This window comes from Cupressus sempervirens, chromosome 9 (genome assembly GCF_028749045.1).
Source record: "Cupressus sempervirens isolate cs-2001-9-10 chromosome 9, ASM2874904v1, whole genome shotgun sequence".
Taxonomy (NCBI): Eukaryota; Viridiplantae; Streptophyta; class Pinopsida; order Cupressales; family Cupressaceae; genus Cupressus; species Cupressus sempervirens.
In genome coordinates, this window is record NC_143126.1 from 33,531,469 (window position 1) to 33,538,368 (window position 6,900).

Here is a 6,900-nt window from a genome sequence, read left to right on the forward strand (position 1 = left end):
ATCTTTTAGGTCTTCAGACAAAGGAAAAATTTGCATGTCTAGTTTGTGGTCCGCAAATGAAATGTTGTCATTCAAGAAGTTTAGGAAAGTAGGTGTTTGATGAGTTTAGAAACTTTTTCCAAAATAATCATAGGCATTGAATTGTCAAAAAACATCTTTTCAATGGGAAAGAAGAGACATCATCAAGGCCACAAAGAATGACACCTCATTTATGGAAGTTGGAATACAATCGACTAAATCGTCAAGGTAATGTTCAATTTGTCATCTGAAGTTTACAATTTGTATTTTGATATTGTCTTATATTTACTGATGCTGTAATTGATGCTCGTGAGGGTCATCAAGGAATCAATGACCAACTTCCTAGAGGAATGAAAAGTTATCCTGCTCAATGCAGTGGGTTACCACACTACAAGGACCTCCCAATCACACATTTGTTTGATGCTATGCATATTGGAAAGAATGTAACAATGACACTATGGAAAATGTTGGATGGTAGGCATGAAAGAGAACAAATTGCTAAAATTTGTACTTACATTCATGAATTTAATCATGCACTAAAAGTTTTCATTGAATCAAATAGGAATGGAGATCACATAAATACAAGTGCCGTTCCTTGGTTATTAACAGAGAAACAAAGTGATGCTTTAAAAGAAGTCATAAAAAAAAAAAAAATTCCAATAGGATTTGCTGCAAATATAAGAACTCTTCTATCAAAGAAAGGTGATTTTGGGCCAGGGTTGACACATGATTGACATACCTTCCTCAAGGTAAGTCTTGTTTTCTATTTACAATATATTTGTAAGATTGAATGTAGTACCAGTTGCATTATTTAATAATATATTGAAATGATTATTTTTTAATGATTGTAGTTTGTCCTACCTCTATCCCTTCCACAACAGTCTGGTAACAATATTAAAAAAGTTTTATATGATCTTGGAAAATACATGAGGTTAGAAGAGTGTTTTTTCTTAGATTTGTAGCTTTTTATCTAAAATCTATTGCATAATTTTATTTGAAATCTCCTCTATGTGTTGTTGCATGTTGAATCTCGTTTAGGTGGTTATCATCTAAATAAATTGATTAAAAAGATATAAAATATTGGAAGAGAAAAATTCCACAGCTTATGTGTGAAATGCAAAAGTGTTTACCTCCAACATTTTTCAATGCTTAAGAACACTACCTCATACATCAAGTTGAGGAGATTGAATTGTGTGAACCTGTACAAGCTAGATCAATGTGGATGGTTGAGAGGCATTTGAAATTTATGAAGGGCTTGGTTTGACAAAGAGAACGTCTTGAGGGTTCTATGATAGAGGGATATATGATATACCAGATCGCATTTGGGATCCCAACTGTAATGAAAAATTCAAAGTGGAGTACCTGATAGGGAAAGGTAGATTGAGGAGGGTGAGAGGTAATTATAAGTTCTTTTTTTTAATTTAACAATTCTTATCCATCATCAATATATATATAAGTTGTTTCTAAGTGGTGTAATTTTCTTCTTTATAGTTGGTCATGAGTGAGTTACACTACACTTGTATATTGAAAACAATCTTGATTGTATGACAGTGTGGATTGAACAGTCTAAAGAAAATGGTTGGTCATTAACATGGGATGGTGTTGCATCATTGGTTAAAGAAGCTCATTGTAATGGAGATCCCAATGTTACATCAATGGTACTTGATATAATATATGGCTTAAGAGATACAAAGGTATGCATAAGATTACTAATCATGAGACATAAGTTTAATGTCAACTCACAGATCAATGAGAAGATTCTTGACATGTTTGAATAATTGCAGGTCAAACACCACAAAGCTATGTACTACCATGGCTATAAATTCCACACAAAAAATTTAGATGAAACGAAAAAAATGTGTGATTCTGGGATAAGTGTTATCTTTGTGGTCACCAATATTTCATCTAGAACTGACATACATCCTCAACAATTTGAAAATTGATACTATGGCATTTTGGATGATATACTTGAGTGTGACTTTAATTCATTCAAAATAGTTCTATTTTTTCTCAAATGGTTTAGGTTATGAATGAATCAAAATGATCTCGATAGGACTGCTATTGAACACAATATTGGATTTACTATGATTAATACAAGGTCATTTGAGCCAGTCAAAGATGAGCCCTATGTTCTTCCAAGTCAATGCGAGCAAGTGTTTTACTTTGGTGTTCCAGACAAACTAGGTTGGTCATTTGTTGTTAGACATGACCCAAGAGGAAGGCCAATAAAGTATAATGTGATCAAAGAAAAAGATATTGAAGAAGCACAAGAGGAAGTAAATGATTATCAGGAACGACAGTTACCCAGTGATGAAGAAGAAGAAGATAGTGATGATTTTGGTCATGCTAACAATAATGGTGATAATGATGATGATGATGTTGATGGAGATCATGATCATGGTGACGAAGATGGTGATGATCATGGTGATGATGGTCATGATGATGATAGTGATCAAGAGGATGATGATGGTGATGAAGATGGTGATGGTGACGATGACAATCAAAGTGACAAGTATGATGATGGTGGTGATGATGATGATGATGATGATGATGATGATGACATGGATGATAATCATGATGAGCAATGAAATCTTTAGGTACGATCAATGTCAACTATGATGGGGTCTTGTATGACCAAATATTTCTTTCCAAATCATATGTGCACATATAAACATTAATTAGAACATGTCAAATATTTTTTAGATATAAACATTAGTTACACTAAATTTTTAACTTAAGACAAATGATTTACATATAAAATCTACTTTATTATTAATATTTTTTTGGTAAGTCTATTACTTTAATTTCATTGCTGATTTCTAAGACTTACTAATTTTTTTCACAGGGTGATATGGATGCACCATGTAAGACACCTTTAGTAGAGGTAAACATTAATTATTATAAATTTTAATGTTAATATAGAAAAAAAAGTCCTATTATTATGTTCTTCTCTTTATGTCTTTGGAGTTATTTTGATGAAAGTATACGAATATTTGATGTCACAAATGATAGGAAAAAGCTACAATGATTGTTGATCAAATGCAGTCTGAAATACGGGCGTCATATCTACATGACATTGGCCTTAGTATTGACCCTGTATTCATCACCCAACAAAGATACACTAATGAGCTTGTTCAAATTATCATCAATGGTGACAGAAGTGAGGAGAAAGAGGCACCGAGAATAGAATTGGACCGTAGAATCCAATCTTTGAAAGTAAGCAGTAATTCGACTAAAGTAGTAATAGAAGTTTAATAGATATTAATATTTTATAGTATCTTATGGATCATGATCTCTAATTTTATGTGTTCCTATATAGACATATGTGTCAGTTGTGACATCACATGCTGAACATGGTCAGGGTTGTTTCACATTACCTTTGTGTAAGTAATACTTTGTTTATTTTGATCAACATTATAACACTTACCTTTTTTTTAGTCGACATTTATCGATAGTATCCCATTTGATCTTTATCCATTGAAAATGTCTTTGCTAACAATATTCTATTCTTCAGCTCATGATGAAGTGTGGACTCCTCCTTTGGTTGGTGATCCACTATTGTTTGCTGCATTGTTGACTAAAAGGACCATGCAAAGATCATTGTCTATGCCTAGTAGAACTGGTAAAACCTTGTTTTGCTATATTTTGTAATGTCTTTCTACAATTTGATGAATAATGAAGTAGCATATTAGTGCTTAAATGATGTCTATAGAAGCTTGCATACACACAAACACATGCATATACACACCATACATACATACATACATACATACATACATACATACATACATACATACATATATACATATATATATATATATATATATATATATATATATATATATATATAGCCACACATAGAGAGACATGGAAATAGGAAGGGAGGTAGAGCAACGGAGAGCAGTACTAAAATTGTCATTTAACTGTTATGATGTTTCAGTTGTTAGAGCAATAGAGAGTAGTACTATTGAAGCTAATCCATTTCTCGGAGTAGTTCGTGTGATTAGTACTAGTTCGTATGAAGGGACATTGTTGCTGAATAAGAAAACTATGTTTCCATTAAGAGAATGTAAGCTTCCAGGTGCTTTAAAATTGATATTATTTAAAGTGTAAATTTAATTTACTTCTGCATTACTCATTTTGGACTGATAAATCCTTTATGTTTTTGTAGGTAATAATGCTTTCTTTGAACATCTTTTTCATATGACATTGAGACTATTTGGACTGACCATATGTAAAGGTACGTAGTTTCATATCATTGCTACATAAATTTTATTTTCTTCTATTTATTTTAATATATTAAAGTTATTGATCTAACAATCTATTTGTTTTTAAAAAGGTGGAATTTACAAGCTGGGGAATTAAAAAATTAGCTAATTGCATCCATTGAGGAGAAACTTGGGAAAAACATTTTTGACACTGGCCTACTTCTGAAAAGAGCAACAAAGCCTATAAAGAATGTGAGGGATCAATATAGAAGGATTCTTAAGGATAACCTAGAGTACAACTATCCTCCTATGATTCCACCGATGGAGTGGAATGAAATAATAGAAGGTGCAAAGGAGAAAAGGCTATGTGAAGATAGAGATAATGAAGTAGCACAGGGCAAAATGAGGTATGTCATTATAGTATTAAGTACATTGTAATCATGCACTAATTATTGATATTTGTAAATATATAATCTAAGATGTTTGAAATTTTTCATATATTGCAGGACACATCCATGGCTAGAAAAGCGAGAATAGAAAAGGTTGGCCAACACAAACTTGGCTCCAGAGGCTATATGAATGTGTAGTCTTGACTTGTAAGTAGAGCAATGAATTTTGTTTTTTTTTTAAAATATAATGTTGCAAATAGTTTTGTTTAATGAAACCATACATGGAAAACTGACGTTATCAAGCAAAAAACACAAGGCATAGATTTCAATGTGGAGGTCATAGATGAAGATAGAAAAATTGCCTTGAAGGAAGGCTATAAAGTTGTGGTTACACGCCTACATGAAGAATATGTAAGCCTTGCCCAAGAATCCAGTGCACCAAATGATATCCCATAGGTAAATTGGTCAGATGAAAAGTAAATGAAATTAAATAGTTGAGAAGATTTTTTTTTGGTATTAGTTTTAAATGTAAATTGACAACATAACAATGTGCATAACATTTTACTACAACCTTCATATCCTACCACAGAACCTGCTCTTGATGAAAGCCATGATGTGCATTATAGTGGTGGAGGTATTAATTTTCTATTGGAAATTAATTATGCAATTATGAATACAATTTAATATCTTCAATTGAAATTTGATGTGTATCCTTTTTTTGAATATTTTAGAGCATATTGAACATCATGCTGAAGGACTAGACCATGTTCCAAGTGTTCAACATGTTGACACGGTGGTAGATCAAAATGTTAATGTACATGATGTGGCATTTTTAGGTAAGAAAAATGCATTTTATGTTGTACTTGTACTTAATTACAAACTTGTAATAGTTAGAAAAAGAAAAAGAGTATGCCAATTTATCGCATTCACTTGTTCTTGCAATAGAGCCCCCTTTAGTGTAGCAACCTCCTGCTCCTTCAAAGAGAAGGAGCCATCATAATTTGACATTACACATGACAAAAGAGTAGGAGAATGAAGTAGATATGGATGTACCTATGAGAATTTTTCTTAAGAGAGCTCAGAAAAACAAAAAAAAGAAATGATGTTTTAAAAATCTTCTTTGATAAACCTTGTTGGATAATGAAAGAACTTTGTTTTAAGTAATTATGTATGAATGATGCGCATTAATATAGATTTTTTATTTTATGTTAATGAATATTGTTAAGTGTTAATGAACTTTGTATTAGTATTGTGTATTAATGAATTTTATATTATATTAATGCATGTTATGTGATTATATTGATTGAATGTTATAGTTCATAAATGGATGAATGAATGAATGAAGTATATAATTAGATGATAATGGGTACTTTAGATTGATGTTAGGTGGAGGGGGGTGAGGCCAAATGAGCTTCCACCCTCACGTGGTTGGCCTTGTTAAGTAGATAATATTATAGTATTCTTGAAACCAAGTGAAGCTCAAATTTGTTAAGTCTTCAAACACACATCCCAATTCTCTTTAACAAGACTAAAGTTTTTTCGCTTGTAATAGTCTCATTGCAGTCATCTTTTGGTTTCTTGAACATATAGTTCTTGCTTAGTTTAAATCCCAATTATTAGATATTTGTCCACATTGGAGTTAGTTTGGCATAGAAACCTACATATTTTATTATATATATTTAGTCAACTGAAAGCAATGTAGAAAGCATTCACATTGTTGATGTCTAACAAAAGAAGACAAGATGCATATACTATTTAGCATGGAAATCCTTGTAGGTGAATTGTGTGTGTATGTACACACACACATATATGTATGTATGTATATAACTTCAAACAAATTTGTAGGCTGAATTAACAAGAGACACCAACCCCAAATCTTGCAATGCAAAAGGAACTGACCTTTGAAATGAAAAGTGTTTATAATGTAGGTAGATTTGCCTTAGATCTCTTTCAAAGTCTTCAATAAATCTACCTTTTACTTATAATAATCCACTAAGATTTGAAATAGTGTTTTTCAATAAATGCTCTAAACTTGGAATATACCTTCATAAAATTTTTGCCTTAGATCTGCTCCTCATATTCAAAATAAGCCTTCACATGTATGTTCACTTAGGTCTAATTTAGGTCTTCCACAAATTTGGCTTAAAATTATGCTCTTGAATCTCTTAAAATCTTCTTTGTATTCAAATGATATTTAATTAATTGATTGATACAAATTTCCTCATACTTGAATCCAAATATTATTATCATTGTCAAACATAACATAGACCTAAAATCATTTTGGT